At 41.2% G+C, this 17,240-nt stretch overlaps 1 protein-coding gene across 2 annotated transcripts in view; it reads left to right on the forward strand.

Moving 5' to 3' along the window:
* The first annotated feature begins 2,704 nt into the window (after positions 1-2,704).
* The window catches only part of LOC114251140 (uncharacterized), a 45,560-nt gene continuing 31,024 nt past the window's right edge, over positions 2,705-17,240 (forward strand). For both annotated transcript variants that reach the window (XM_028185319.2, XM_028185320.2), the window contains exon 1: positions 2,705-2,931. The gene's annotated coding sequence lies outside the window, so the exon portion shown is untranslated. The remainder of the gene's footprint in view (positions 2,932-17,240) is intronic.

Consider the following 17,240-nt stretch of genomic DNA (forward strand, 5'->3'; position numbering starts at 1 on the left):
AATCATTGACTTTATAGCATATTGCATTGGGCTTTTGGGTTTATGTTCTATTATTCCGAACAAAATTATATTTATTTACGTTAATAAACATCATTAAACTACTCTAATAAATAATAGTTTTTAAAAACTAACAAAATACGCTTTTATAGAAAATCCAACTAAAAAATGGAAAATAAATTTTAATTAATTTGAATTAAAAATAGTGTAAGAAAAAATGATTTTATTGTAAAAAAAAAACGTGGCGTGCATGGTATAAGTAGTTATAAATATTTTATGAACAGATATGTGAGTAGAAGGGTTATTTTGATAATACATATCCTGAAAAGCACCCCACGCTTTTTTACAATAAAATCATTTTTTCTTACACTATTTTTAATTCAAATTTATTAAAATTTATTTTCCATTTTTTAGTTGGATTTTCTATAAGAACGTATTTTGTTAGTTTTTTTAAACTATTATTTATTTTTCATTTTTAGTTGAATTTCAGCTTTTTATATATTTTATTTCAAATTTTTTTTAATATTGAATTGTTGTCGGTCCTTAATAAGTATACCAAATTTCGACTTAATCAGACGTTTCGAAGGGGGTCAAAATCATGTTCAAAGATTCCGTTACAAACATACATGCGTCTGAAGCTAATAAAAGCGTATTAATTACAATTAAACAAATCAATATTATTACATTCTATAACCTATAAAAAATCTATTGACATCTGCTTGTCCTATGATGTGTATACTGTGGAAAGTCAACTAGATCGAGCTCTCGGCGAATTGCCCGTGCTGTGTACGTGAATTCGGCACGCCGCGCCGGCTTGTTGTTACATAGGTACGAAACCTGTTTTGCTTTACGGGGCTCGGCCAGTGGCTCTCAAATGTTAAAGCAAAAAAAAGTAGTAAAGAGAAAACGGAACTATGTATGTTCCGCGTAACAGTGGCCGGTTATTGCGACTTTTTTCCCAACCTTTTCACTGATATCCTACTTAAGATAGATAGGGGTTACTCCTACTACGTCCTGTTATAAGCGTGTACTGAACCCTAATTGGATGACACAGCCCTCGGTCATACATTTTGGTATATATGCCTTGTCAGCAGTTTTATGAGTTAAGTCACAAGTAGCCCGCGTTTCAGGCAATCTATTCTCAGCTCACTTCGATCGGTTGCTTAAGGGGACCCTTTTTCCTCTTTGTCATATAATTATATATCAATAAACTTTATTCTAATCCAATACAATTCCTTTTTCAACACGATCTCTAAGAGGGACCCCATAACAGTCCGGACGGGTAGGTGAGTTCACGGGCTCAACATGAGAGACTGCTAACACTAGCCCTAGCAAGAGCCGTGTTAATATTCGGAGCTTGCAAGGTTTTCTTAAATTGTCGTAAGCGAGATTCAGGCATCTGTCAAATATCTTGTGTACTACGATAGCTACAGTCACAGATCTTTCGAAATTGCCTTATTACTTAGTAGATTAAAAAACAATCTAAGCTATTTCAGGGGTCATGAAGGGTGGTTCAATAAGAATACTCTTTTGACATTCCGTGTTCAAGCGATAAATGAAAAACATACGACTTCACCATGTTCGAAGAAATTTATCTGAAACTAGCTGACCCGGCAGAATTCGTAGTGCCTCAAACGATAAATAAAAGATCTAAGCTTTTGTATAAAAAAACTTAAAACAAACAAAAGGAATTCGTTGGACGGGGGGACACGTCAAAGGAAAAACAAAATTGTTATTTTTATTTAATTCCGAGCATTTTCAAATTTTAAGACAAATTTTAATCTACCTTTTAAACCTTCTCTGGACTTCCACAAATAATTCAAGATCAAAGTTAGCCAAATCGGTTCAGCCGTTCTCGAGTTTTAGCGAGACTAACGAACAGCAATTCATTTTTATATATCGAGACTAAGACTATAATCGTGATACCGGTGAAATTCGTTGCCTGTAAATTATGACAGCTAATTAATGTCAACCTCCCCATTCATGCTCACCCACCCGCCACCAGCGAATAGGTTGGGGGAAAAAATTGGGCCGTTGGTCTAACGAGTAATTTACCTGCTCGGTGGAAGATCATCCCTATGTAGTTACCTCCCAAAGATCCATGTAGCTTTACGCAATCAGTCTGACTCAGATAGTTATCGTAACAAGGTAAAAAAGAAGAATTTTTTAAAGTATAATTCCAATTTTACAACCACGCATCAACAGTATACCTATATATCTTGCCTCAGTCGCAGATGTAACTAAAGTAACTCTTACGGTAATAATCTCGTTTGGTATATCTACTTACAGTGTGTGATGTTTCAAATTTCGGAAGACCACGGAAGAAGATACTGTTCAAAGTTATATCATTAAGGTTTTATCATCATTATATTTGTCCTGTGATTGTTTCTAAAATATTAAAGTGTTGTCGAAACTTTCAGATCCTTTGTCCCTTACCAACTGCTCACAATCTATCTACAGCCGAAACGTTTCGAAGCAATGAACCAACAAAATTCAAAAACAACCGTACGCCTTAGACGTTAAAATAAAAAATTCAAGAATCGTTTCTGTGACTAAGATCACTCCTATTTAATCGATATAATTAAAGTAAAAATGATTTAAAATCTATGTCAATAAGAAACAAAATTGTTTGTATTGTAATGTTCCAAGTTGGCTCAATTTTTTTTGCTGACCACAGGTAAAAATAACTTCGTAAGATTTTAACTTCAGTTTAGTTCGAGGACGCGTCCGCGCATAGACGCGTCCTTTCACGCTTGTTTTAACAAAAGTTTGCATCAAAAACTTTTATTTGCTGAATGAATTAATACAAATAGTGATGACATTTCAGTGTTCAAGTGATTTAAAGTTGTGTTTCTTGTAAACAAAAAAACGTGCCATGATATATGTCGCGTGCAAAACGATCCCGTATCAAAAACTGGATTTTGTCATGATTTGGTGAGTTCACTATTACAGTGTCTACGCGTAATGATAAAATTTATGTTTGTAAAGAACAAAGAATGATTTTGATAAAACTTGTTTCGGAAAACGCTAGACGTATGTTCGTTAATTTTTGTAAGTAAGCCGTTAGTTAGCTCTCGGGCTACGACAAGGATGTGTTGAATGTTGATCTTGTGATCTCTGGCTGTTGTATTGAGGCGAGATGTGAGAGAAAAAATGTGCGCGTCGTACCTATGTCTTACTTTCAATTGAAATATTTCGGTACTTAAAGATAAATTTTAACGGCATTCCCATTTGGCAATTTTTTACGGTAATATCAAAGAAAGAAAAAGTGGAGAAACTTTTCATGACTTCAATTGCGTATTACGGCAATATCTTTAAACTTAAAACTAATTTAGAATGTTAAAAAAGCCCTTATCTCAACCAATTAACGGTGTAACACAATATTAAACTACTTTTAAAGGCTAGAAAATTTTAATAATCTTCTTCTCGATGTTAAGAGCAGTCGGATTACAATCTTAAGTGACGACAATACAACTGGTCCACTAGAATCATTAGATATGACTTCTCAAGGCATACATAGACAAGTCACATAAGTGTGAAAGAGCAATTGTCTGAATTAGGACACAAACAAGTCATTTAAGATTCTTGTTAAGAACAATTCAAGATTCGTTACATTCAAATGTGATATTTGTTACATTTGAAACACAACGAGATATTTTGTTTATTATACATCATTTCAAAAGCATTTCAAGATCATAATGGTGGTTTTACTGGTGGTAGGACCTGTTGTGAGTCCGCACGGGTAGGTACCGCCACCCTGTCTATTTCTGCCGTGAAGCAGTAATGCGTTTCGGTTTGAAGGGTGGGGCAGCCGTTGTGACTATACTGAGACCTTAGAACTTATATCTCAAGGTACAACGTAAATGCGTCAACCAGCATTTACGTTGTAGATGTCTATGGGTTCCAGAAACCACTTAACGCCATGTGGGCTGTGAGCTCGTCCATCCATCTAAGCCAAAAAAAATGGTGGTACCTACCCGTGCGGACTCACAACACGTTCTACCACCAGTATTTTCGGAATACATTAAATAAAATAATATATTTTTTTTGTCCGTTCAAACGTAAAAGAGCTAGATATCTGTGTGTACAATGCGAGTTTATTAACGTTCTCGATAGCGTAAAAGTTAACTCAAATTTGTATGGAGTTGGAAAGTTTGCCGAAGTTTGCCGCTAGGGGCGCTGTTCCAACTGCAGTTAACTTTTACGCTATCGATAACATTAAAAATTCTCACTAAGCACATTGGTGTCCTAATCGCTACTAATGACACAGCCAAGACGCTGTCTAAGTCATTTAAGTCATGACCGCCATAAATGGATGGCGATAATCACATTGTGATATCTGTGAGCAGCAGCTACCACACAACATCAGCTGTGATGTGAGCTAGACCATGTACCAACTGCAAAACAAACCTAATCAAGTTTGTTTTGTCTTTATATATCCTAGTTTATCTTTATCTTTTTATTTATTTATTGCCCGTGTAGGCAGACGAGCATACGGCCCACCTGCTGGTGAGTGGTTACCGTTAAGTACTCTCCACAAGTCTCGTTTGAAGAAGGATATGTTATAGCGTTCGGAAAACACCGTGGAGGGGAGCTCACTCCAAAGCCGGATGGTACGTGGCCAAAAAGATCTCTGGAAGCGCTCTGTGGATGAACGCAGTGGCTCCAGGTATTATGGATGAACTAGATCTAGTAGATATCTAGAACGATTAAATCCATCAAACAACGATTTTAAATTGGGTACAAGTGTAAAAATTAACAAACTTAAATCTAAAGATCTTTAAAATCTCAAGTTACCGAAATGACCATCTTCCGACCGTTTCGTTTTCTTAAAACCTTAATAAATAACATAATTTACACGTACGTAAAAAAAAAAAAAAAAACTTAAATTGACTGGCAGCCTGAAAATTACTTGAGTATATACAGCTCGGAGTGTAAGCGGAAACAGTAATTAGTGGCTCTTAAACGAAGGGTAATTGGAAAAAGTATATCTCTGGTACTTGTAAAGTGTCTTATAGTCTAATCGGCGTCCGTATTCTGATAATTTTAAGGCTTGATGTAAGTAATAGCGCTACTAGGAATCAGTATATCAGACAAAATAAAGAGCGCACGGTTAGCGTGGTATGGACATGTGATGCGTAAAGAGGACATGCATGTAACTAGGAGATGTATGAAAATGGTAAGTAGTGCAAGGTAGAGGGGGAAGAGGTCGGCCGAAGAAGACATGGATGGAGTGTGTGAATGACGATATGAGACAGAGAGGAGTGGGTGTTGAGATGACGGTAGATAGAAGAGAATGGAATAGAAAATTTGCTGTGCCAACCCTACTTAGAGGGATAAGGTGGAGACAAATACGTAATAGCCCTACTCTGACCGGGTTCTGACCTCAGGCGGAGATTGGACGTAGGGTGAAAGAGTGCAGGGGAGTCGTTTAGTGCGGTAGGGCCCTAAATTCCATCCCTTGGGCCCGCGGTCTGCTCCCAACATTGCGGACTGTCCAACTTGGCTCTGCGGCTTGGCTCTGCCCCTGGCATTGCTGAAGTCCATGGGCGACGGTAACCACTCACCATCAGGTGGGCCGTATGCTCGTCTGCCTACAAGGGCAATAAAAAAAAAAAAAGTCCCACATGCCTCGCGCGTCCCCTAGACCCTGGGATCAGGAGGTAATTGCTCAGTTGTCTTGTCATAAACAGCCGATTAGTCAGTGGAAGCTTGACGATTGCCTTTTTGAAGCTTCGTTTTGAATATTAGAAATCAAATTCACATATATAAAATAGTATATTTATATACATAAATAATAGTATATTCATGTATATAAATATACTATTATTTAGTTTGATGAATGTCGTTTTTCGTTTGCCTCGTGGAAGCCGGTTATTGCTGTTCCTATTTTTATTTGTTTATTTGTTATTTATTTGTTGATCTTTATTTGTTTGTTTTTATTGCCTTAATTGGAAAGACGAGATCTCGACGATTCACCATTGAACCATTGAATTTAATATTGTGTAATGAACATCAGAGGCACAAATAGAAGCGGAGAGCGAGACGAATCGATCGTTCGTTCGTTGCCATCACGATTGCGATACGGGGATTACAGATGTTAAGTCGATAAAAAAATTACCGACTTATGTGCAGCCCTATTTAGTTTTTAGTTTTTTATTGCTTAGATGGGTGGACGAGCTCACAGCCCACCGGTGTTATGTTGATCGTTTGGAACCTCTGGGTCTACGGAGGGACTTCGTTTCCCTCTGTATTTTGTACCGTATGTTCCATGGGGAGTGCTCTGAGGAATTGTTTGAGATGATCCCCTCATCTCCGTTTTACCATCGCACCTCCCGCCATCGGAGCAGGGTTCATCCATACTACCTGGAACCGCTGCGGTCATCGACAGTGCGTTTCCAGAGGTCTTTTTTGCCACATACCATCCGGCTATGGAATGAGCTCCCCTCCACGGTGTTTCCCGAGCGCTATGACATGTCCTTCTTCAAACGAGGCTTGTGGAGGGTATTAAACAGTAGGCAGCAGCTTGGCTCTGCCTCTGGCATTGCTGAAGTCCATGAGCGACGGTAACCACTCACATCAGATGGGCCGTATGCTCGTCTGCCTACAGGGGCAATAAAAAAAAAAGTGGTTACTGGAGCCCACAGACATCTACAACGTAAATGCGCCACCCACCTTGAGATATAAGTTCTAAGATCTCAAGTATAGTTACAACGGCTGCCACACCCTTCAAACCGAAACGCATTACTGCTTCACGGCAGAAATAGGCAGGGTGGTCGTACCTGCCCGTGCGGACTCACAAGAGGTCCTACCACCAGTAATTACGCAAATTATAATTTTGCGGGTTTGATTTTTTAGATGTTCTAATATTGTAGACTAAAAATCAAAGCAGTTTTTAAACTGAACTCATTGTATTAGCTTTTATACGCGGTTTTTGTATCTTGAGACAGAAGTCCCAAATGTCTTGTGGCATTCTCATCTTCCGCGTGTATGATTGCTTTCTGGAACAGGTAGGATGGTGTTACCAATGGTATCAATCAACACGTGTTTAACATCCGTGAAAGAAAAGAAGGAATTTGAAGGCTTTTTTTTTGAAGAAAGTTTCTTTAACCCGTTTACTACCGTTTAGGTCACCGGTGCCCTAAACGGCGCACTGAAGTAATTATGACGTTTCTGTTACTAATTGGATTGCCTAACTTTGCCTTATTTTGTTTGTTAATGTATTTTTTAGTTTTTCAAGGTCTCTTAGAAATATATTCATTATCAAAAGTTACAGCAAAATTATAATTTGCGTAATTGCTGGTTGTAGGACGTCTTGAGACGGCACGGGTAGGTACCAACGCCCTGCCTATTTCTGCCGTGAAGCAGTAATGCGTTTCGGTTTGAAGGGTGTGGCAGCCGTTGTAACTATACTTGAGACCTTAGAACTTATATCTCAAGGTGAGTGGTGCATTTACGTTGTAGATGTCTCAGGTAACCAGTTAACACCAGGTGGGCTGTGAGCTCGTCCACCAACCTAAGCAATAAAAAAAAATCAGTACCTTCAGATTGGTCTTTCCCAGAGTCTACTAGATATTCCCGTGCCTTAGTAACAGAAAACGATCTAATGTCTTCAGTGCGCCGCGTAGGGCATCTGTGACCTACACTGCAACCAAAGGATTAATCATTTTAATTGTCCCGAACATTCCGAGCGTGAGAATAAAACCTAATATTTATACGTAAGTAATGTGCCAAAATGACGCTTTGTTTTCGTGAAAGCGTAATAATTCTCCCACGGCTGTGTAATTGTATGTATTTAAGATTGACTGACCCGTTCAGGGTTGATAGAAAGAATCTGAAAATAGTTTTCGTTATTACAGGCACTAGTTCAATGTGAATTCAGCCTTTCGAATGTATTTCTCTTCTTTTTTCTCCATCTTATCCCGCTAGGTAGGGTCGGCACAGCTATTTTTTCATGTCAGGTATCAAGGTTGGACAAAGGTAATTTAATAATAAGACAAATTCTGTTCATTGTTGGTATATACACGATCGTAAAAAAAAATTAACTTCAATAACAAAGTTTTTTTTTGTCCTACCTAAGCTGAGAGCCTTGAGAGGCTGTTTCAGCGTAACCTTGTAACTAGTAGGTGAGCTTACGGGGCTCAAACCTGATGACGTTGCTAACACGAACCCTAGCAAGTGTCGTGCTTCGCAGAATCTACCACCGGATCGGAAACGCGACCCACTGAGAAGATCCGGCGAGAAACTCAGTGGGCTGTGTCTGAGGGTTAATTTACTCGTCGAGCAAGCGACGGGTTCGACGAGAACGATGACCAGTGCTTGAGGTACCTAAAAGCACCGTTAGTGGATCGGGAGGATCCGAAATGACGTGTTTGGGGCGACGTCGACTGCTTTCCATTCTGTCCGCAGGATCGGGAATGTAGTTACCGGCGGCCACGATGAGAGGGTTCTCATGTCGTGCCGCTCTATCGAAGTGGAACAAAGAGTTTATTTAGTTTATTTATTATGGGTTTTTTTTAGTCTACCGAAAATAGGGTGTTTCCAAACTTTTGAACGGTAGTGTACCTACTCAACAAATGTTCACGAAATCCTTCTGTGATGAAGGAATAACATCTACACACATCAAACCCTCAAAAACTAGTTTGCGTGATTAACGTGTGATGTCACAAGAAAGATGGCTTGCAACAGTATCATTCCTCTCGAGCAGCTACGGACGTTCCTGGCTGAGCCTTTGCTCGCCCACCCGTCCTGGTGAAACTGGAAAGGCCTCCGGGCCACAAGTAATCCTTGAATTCTAAAAAAAAAAGCTACGGACGTCACTTTCACATGGAATTCTTCTGTAGGTTTTATGTCAGTTTTGTGTACGAATTAGTGAACTTGCGGCGGTAGCTATCATAGAATATAATTGATATTTGATAGATGCCTGAATCTCGCTTACGACATTTTCATGATTAGCTTGCATTGCAAGAGCAATTTCACCCGCTCGATGAAAGATCTTCCCTTTGTCGTAAACTACCCAAACCATTGTTAACCAAATGAATTACATCTCAATAATCCTTGCCGATAAACGATTAACAGATATCTTGAGAATGGTGTGTAGGATTTCAGAAGGTAAATTTTTTATATTGATGTAGATCGTCGACTTTTTGGCGGGAACGCGAGGAGTGAACTTGTGTGATTTGTTTTATTTTGTCTATATAGTGTTTCTTCAGGTTTAAATGTGTAATAACGGTGGTTTATTAACTGTTTAGTATCTTTGAAAGTGCACAAATGTGGGAAAATCAAACAAAGCCGTTGAACGTAACTTCTCGGGATCCTCCAAAGAGTCCACTGAAAAAGTCTCAGTCAATGACCACCATTTTACTGAGATTATATTCATCTCATTTCATTTCACTTCATACTATCATTTTTCATATAAATAAGGATATAAATTAAAATAAGATTGACCTAAGTCAGTGATTATCAAACTTATTTCTTTTACCGCCCCCTTTGAAAATCAATTATTTTTCAGCGCCCCCCATTTTTTATACACCCCTAAAACTTTAAAACCACAATTTCATTAATTTAATTAATAAGTGCTGTGTTGATTTTAGTAGTACATATGTATTTGTAGATGCTATTATTGTTTCTTCATATTATTATATTATGTCCGTACATTGCTACAGAGCGTGTAGTTATTTACAAAAATGCAAAGTAAAAATGAATTCTTCTCATCAATATGTTTGTTTAAATTCAGAATCACCAAAATAAATTGCTAGTTCACTGTACTGTTACTATACTAATTTATTAGAACGAAACTATTTTTATTGAATATCTTTCTCATTAATATAAGATTCTCATCATAAGATAGTTATTTTTTTTTATTTCGACTAGTAAATAATACTACTAAGAATAATAACTTATTAAACTACGAATAAGCTAAACCTGGAAGTCGTAGAGGATTTCATTTATCTGGGCTCCGTCATAGCTAGTAATGGATCCTCCGAAAAGGACCTCAGAAGGCGAATCAGTATAGCAAAAAGGGCTATGTCCCAAATGGGCCGTGTTTGGGCGGACAGAAACATCTCGAAGAATACCAAAAAGCAGCTCGTCACCTCCCTCGTCTTTTCCATTTTTCTCTACGGCACAGAGACTTGGACCCTCAAAAAAGCCGACCGCCAACGCATCGACGCATTTCAGATGTGGTGCAGGAGGAAAATGCTTGGGATTCGTTGGACAGGACACAGATCCAACGAATCCATTCTTACCGAGCTCAAGATTCCAATGCGCCTCAGCACTACATACGCGCGGAGGAGTTTCGAGAACTTTGGACATATCGCCAGAAAGAGAGGTGTCTAACTATTATAGTTATGCGGCAATAAGTGTTCTTCTATTTAAAAAAATGCCCCTGGTAAGGCACGGAGTGCCCCCCTACCTTCGCCGACTGGTGGCTTCCTACTTGGAGGACAGATCGGTCACGTGTACTGGACACGGTGGGATCGTGCACAGGCTCTCGGCCGTGCGCGATGTTCCACAGGGGGGGGGGGGGCGTTGCCACCGCTGGGGTGGCGCATGTCGTCGGCAAAATCAGGAGATTGGGTCTCGACATGACACTCAGTAAATCAGTAAATCCGAGGCCATGTAGTTTCACAGGCCCCGGTGAGTGCCACCTGTCGATGCCCATATTGTGGTTGGAGGCGTCCGTATCGGGTCGGGGTGCAGTTGAAGTACCTCGGCCTCCTTCTGGACAGTCGTTGGACCTTCCGTGTTCACTTTCAGAGCTTGGTCCCTCGTTTGCTGGGGGTGGCCGGCGCGTTAAGCCGGCTTGTTCCCAGCATCGGGAGCCTGACCAGGTGACGCGCCGTCTCTATACGGGGGTGGTGCGGTCAATGGCCTTATACGAGGCGCCCGCGTGGGGCCAGTCACTGGCCGTGGGGGTAGCGAAGTTGCTGCAACGACCGCAACGCACCATCGCGGTCAGGATCATCCGTGTTTATCGCACCATCTCTTTCGAGGCGGCGTGTGTACTGGCTGGGACACCACCTTGGGTCCTGGAGGTGGAGGCGCTCGCCGCTGACTATCAGTGGCGGGCTAAAATTCGTGCCCGGGGCGGGGCGTGTCCCAGCCCCAGTGTGGTCAGAACGCGGAGGGCCCAATCTCGGCGGTCCGTGCTGGAGTCATGGTCTTGGCGGCTGGCCGATCCTTCGGCTGGTCGTAGGACCATCGAGGCGATTCGCCCGGTTCTTGTGAATTGGGTGAGTCGTGACAGAGGACGCCTCACTTTCCGGCTCACGCAGGTACTCACTGGGCATGGTTGCTTCGGTGAGTTCCTGCACCGGATCGGAGCCGAGCCGACGGCAGAGTGACACCATTGTGGTTGCTTGGACACGGCAGAGCATACGCTCGTCGCCTGCCCCGCATGGGAGGGGTAGCGGCGTGTCCTCGTCGCAAAAATAGGAAACGACTTGTCGTTGCCGAGTGTTCTGGCATCGATGCTCGGTGACGACGAGTCGTGGAAGGCGATGCTTGACTTCTGCGAGTGCACCATCTCGCCAAAGGAAGCGGCGGGGCGCGTGAGAGATGCACAGGCCGGCCGCCGTCGAGCGGGGTCCAGGGATGCGGATCTCGCCCAAGCCCTGGCCCTCTAAGTGTTTCGGGTCTCCCTCACATGTCGGCCTGGGGACCGGCGAAGGGGGCCTAAGAAGACGACGTGCAAGCTGCTCTGCACATGTTTTACGTATGAGCATCCGGATGATGGAAGGCCGGCTATCCTGAACCCACGCTGATTCTGACCCAGTGGGGTATTCCGTAGGATAGACCATTCTAACCGGCGCCATCTAGGCGGGCTTCGGACAGCCTGCCGATCGAGAGGGTTGGTGGTCGTGGCGCCGACGACCGCCAGTCCGGCGTCCCGAGGGGGAGGGTGACGGGAGAGATGTGCTCCGCACTAAACGCTTCACTTTCCCCCCTTTGCCTTTTCATGAGCTCTGTCTCATGCGAGGTTCGGATGCTGGTTGTTGAGCGACAGGAGGTCTTAGTCGGTTCGACTCCGACAGGCTCCGCCCTCCATCCCCAGTGAAGGGCGGAAGTCTGGCAATTCCCTCCTGACAAAAAAAAAAACGTGTGGCACTCGGGAACTGCGGCGGTAAAGCTATTGCATAGCATTTTTTTTCAATTTATGACATTATAATTAGACAATGATAATTTAATATTAAAATAATAATAAAACAAGACCACGCTATATTAAACCTTAATAAAGGCAAAACCTTAACTGTCCCCTTCACACTCATAAGCTAAGCCGCGCGAGAGAGAGATGGGCAGACTTTTCATGATGCGCATGCAGTGTGACATCACGCCACGCGCTTATTCACAAACACTACACAAGCGCAACGTTTGAATGTGTTCAACGCGAGCTACATGGTAGGCGGAGTGAGGGGTGTTAGGTTTTTTTCGTTACGGAATTTCATGATTCGGTCGTCGCGCTCAAAGCCCGCGATAAAAGCTATGCAATAGCTTAAAAATGTATGAACTTTTAATAAAATCTCTTTGGCTATACTATACTACAAAAAAGGTAAAAGGGCAACGCAAACCGTGAAAAAAATTTGCGATGTTTATGGATCTAGTGCTGTGTCTGTGAGAGTAGCACAAATTTGGTTTAAGCGTTTTCAATCCGGAAATTTTGATGCCAAAAATGCACGTCGCTCTGGTCGCCCTATTACGGATAAAATCGATGCCATTTTTGAAAAAGTGGGGCAAGATCGGCATATCAGTAGTTACGACGTAACTGAAGAACTGGGAATTGACCACAAAATAGTTATGGCGCATTTGAAAAAAACTGGGCACACAAAAAAGCTCACTGAAAGAAACTCATTTGTGATTCTTTATTACGACGTAATGAAACCGAACCATTTTTGAAGAAGCTGATAACTGGTGATGAAAAGTGGATCACGTACGACAAGAAAGTACGAGAAAGGTTGTGGTTAAAGGCCGGTCAGGCTTCACAGAGTCGTGCGAAACCCGGGTTAACTCGCAACAAGTTGATGCTGTGTGTGTGGTGGGATTGGAAGGGCATTATACATTATGAGCTGTTACCACCAGGCAGGACCATCGATTCTGAACTCTACTGCGAACAACTGATGAGAATAAAGCAAGAAGTTGAGAGAAAGCGGCCGGAATTAATCAACAGAAGGGGTGTGGTTTTTCATCACGATAACGCTAGACCTCACACATCTTTAGCCACTGGTGGTAGGACCTCTTGAGAGTCCGCGCGGGTAGGTACCACCACCCTGCTTATTTCTGCCGTGAAGCAGTAATGCGTTTCGGTTTGAAGGGTGGGGCAGCCGTTGTAACTATACTTGAGACCTTCGAACTTATATCTCAAGGTGGGTGGCGCATTTACGTTGTAGATGTCTATGGGCTCCAGTAACCACTTAACACCAGGTGGGCTGTGAGCTCGTCTACCCATCTAAGCAATAAAAAAAAAATTAAAAAAAACTCAGCAAAAATTAAGAGAGCTTGGCTGGGAAGTGTTAATACATCCGCCGTATAGTCCTGACCTTGCACCTTCAGATTTCTACCTGTTTCGATCTCTTCAGAATTCTTTAGGCAGTATCAGGTTAACATCACGAGAGGACTGCCAAAACCAAATGTCGCGGTATTTTGATCAGAAGCCCCAAAATTTCTATAGCAATGGGATCATGTCCCTACCTACAAGATGGCAAAAAGTTATCGAACAAAATGGTATCGACACACTTTAGTTAAATGTGAATAAACTATATTAAAAAATGTTGTGAATTTTCTTAAAAAATGTGAAGAAACTTTTCCCCCAACCTATTATTATATAGAAATAAAATAGTAAACAATGTTTACAATAAGTGAGCTGTTTAGGCTTACTATACTATTTGACATTGGACGGTAATGGGTAAATTGTAAAAAATAATAATCTAAGACAAGTTTTTGAACAATAATTATATACGTTTTTCCATTTTATATAAAAATTATAAAAAAAAAAAAAAGCCCCAAACGTTGGTCCGACCAGATCTCCGAGCAAACCAGCGGACCACTTAGCGCTGCACTACACCAGGCAACTCACCGGAACCAATGGAGGCTAACAGTCGACAAGCTAAAACGGAGTCACGATCCTCAGCAATGAAGGAGCGATGGAGAAGAAGATAAAAATTATGATTCTAATATCAGTAATTTCTTATAAAATGCTAGGAAAATGCTGTAAAATGCCCTTATGTTAAAAACAAGAAAGAAAGTAAAGAAAACCTCAATTTGTGTTAGTTTACGTATGTGTAATATTTTAAAACTCTGCACGGTAGTTTTTTATCTAATGTTTAAAATAATTTCTGGTGCAATGTAATTAAGGTAAAATTGCTCTAATTTTTTAACTATCATCGATCATGTTCCGCAGAAACTTGTTACAAATTGATTGCGCACGGTGTGCGGGCTATCCTATGAAATCTATGTTAAGTATTTTAAGTTTTTATAACATCATACAGGGTAGAAATATAAACTAATTATTTGTTATTGTGTAGTTGGTGAGTTTTAATTTTAGTGTAATTTAAAATACTATAAAGTAAATGAAATTACAAATTTTACAGCGCCCCCCTAACCCACATCAACGCCCACCATTATTTCCTGGGCCCCTTAACGCCCCCCTCTAGGCTTCAAACGCCCCCAAGGGGGCGTTATCGCCCACTTTGAGAAAGACTGACCTAAGTAAAGGTCTTAGTTACCAAGTCATAAAATACCTTAAAAATAAAAATGATGTAGACCGCTATAAGAGCTCTCGATCTACATGTGTTTATGTGACATGGCATGATTTGCGGCAGATTTATGTAGGTTGGTGGGATACGGGCACTCCGAGGACGTTGCTGCTAGCCACCAGGTGAATAAATCTCTTAGTCTCTTTTAGGGACACCCATGTAAAGAGTTTGGGTGGCGTTATTCTAGGCCACCAGACAAACGAACCGGTATTGTTGCGAAGAAAGTGTCTCTTTGTTCAAATACCCTCGATCCCAGCTCTCGGGGTAGTTCTGACCGCGCTATTGACTACGCACAGACGCTGCTTTTCCCTCACCTATTCGCTGGTAGCCTAAAGGACTATTTCAGCTACGTTCGGACAGGTAGGTGAGCTCACGCGGCTCAACCTGAGAGTATTTGCTAACACTAGCCCTAGCAAGAGCAGTGCTTCGCTGAATCTACCATAGTATTGGAATCGCGAATCCACTGAGAAGATCAGACGAGAAACTCAGTGCTCGAACCCCACTACTAGACGCCGCCAGCCCTAACGCAGTCTAGTTACGTTTTCGGTGTCAGAGGTTAGTGAAAGTATGTTCTCCTTGGCTGTGAGCTCTGGTTTGATAAGAGCATCTCTGCGATTTGTCTTTTTCGCGATGCGCGGTTTTGCGTTTAGTTTTGATTCTGTTCTTCATAAATCACTTTGTATCGAACTATGATCTTTGCCTAAAACCCTTCTGCACTAAACACGTCTATGGTCTTATTCTCATTAAATGTCTCTTTTCGTTCCTTTGAAAATTAAGGAACCACACGCTGCTCCTGAATCCGTAGACGTAGTACGGTTTCAATATGCTGTTATTAGCAGTTAGTGTGTGACGGGATTTTTGAATGTCCTTTCGCCGACTTCAATATGTCAGATTAATTTGGGATTACTGATGGCCCGGAGGTCTTTCCGTTTTCACCGGGACGGGTGGGCGAGCATGGGCTCAGCCAGGAGGGATGCGATTTGAAACATATGGATCAAAGACCGATGACGACACAATAATTTTATAACTTTGTTCTAAAATTTTACTGGTGGTAGGACCTCTTGTGAGTCCGCACGGGTAGGTACCACCGCCCCGCCTATTTCTGCCGTGAAGCAATAATGCGTTTCGGTTTGAAGGGTGGGGCAGCCGTTGTAACTATACTGATATCTTAGAACTTATATCTCAAGGTGTGTGGCGCATTTACGCTGTAGATGTCTATGGGCTCCAGTAACCACTTAACACCAGGTGGGCTGTGAGCTCGTCCACACATCTAAGCAATAAAAAAAATATGTGCTGTTAATTATCAACAGCATAAAAAAATAGATGGAATTAATTAATGGTTAGTTCGGTTTTCTATTTAAGTGTGTTATTTTGGTAATTAAAGTAAATATATTTATTTTAGCTACCCGATTGGCTGGGGTCGTCGGAGCCGTAAAGAAATGCACGATCCCATATTTTTTTTAGAAACCGCAAGAATCAGGTATCGATTGCAACGATCCATAGATACCTTTCTTATCCATTACTGCTGAATTACATTTTTTAAGTTAGTAAACTAACTCGCAGACCATTTTGGACAGCAGAGATTATGGAAATCACAACGTTAATGCCCCAATCTACCTTGAGACAGTCTCAATTGTAAAATGGTTCTTGATTTCTTTTTCAAATAAGGCCGCGGTACCTACCCGTGCTGGTTCAAAATGCGTTCTACCGGTTACCCAAATTAGCTAAATAGGTTAGCTAATCCCACCCCTCCTGGCTGAGTCTGTGCTTGCCTACCTGTCCTGGAGAAAGTGGAAAGGCCTCCGCGCCACCAGTAATCGCTCATTTCTCAAAAAAAACCTTCGGTTCGAAGACTCGGGTGATTCTTGGCATTTATTGTTTAAGTCATTGTTTGACACAAGAACAGTTATTATAAAACTAGCTTTTGCCCGCGACTCCGTCCGCGTGGAATAGTTACTTTGGCGTAACACTAAATTTTACCCCCACTTCATTTGCGTAGAAAGTGAAAATATTTTTGAATTATAGAATTTTAAGGAGCTATTTAATGTAATGTGATGTTATATAGCCTATAGTCTTCCTGAATAAATGGGTTATTTAACATTGAAATAATTTTTCAAATCGGACCAATAGTTCCTGAGATTAGCGCGTTCAAACAAACAAACTCTTCAGCTTTATAATATTAGTATAGACGTGTACGTATTGCAAAGACAAGTATTTTAAAATCACCAAGGTTTTGTTCTCACAATCATTACAAGAATTGCCCAGCACGAGAATTGGGTTCATTGCTTGAACGTCAAATTCGAACTTTAATGTTATCTATACTTCTATATCTATACTAATATTATAAAGAGGAAAGATTTGTTTGTTTGTTTGTATTGAATAGGCTCCGAAACGACTGAACCGATTTGAAAAATTCTTTCACTGTTTGGAAGCTACACTATTCCCGAGTGACATAAGGTATAATCTTTTTTGAAAAAAACTAGGGATCCATGC

This window comes from Bombyx mandarina, chromosome 02 (assembly GCF_030267445.1).
Source record: "Bombyx mandarina strain Sakado chromosome 02, ASM3026744v2".
Lineage (NCBI taxonomy): Eukaryota > Metazoa > Arthropoda > Insecta > Lepidoptera > Bombycidae > Bombyx > Bombyx mandarina.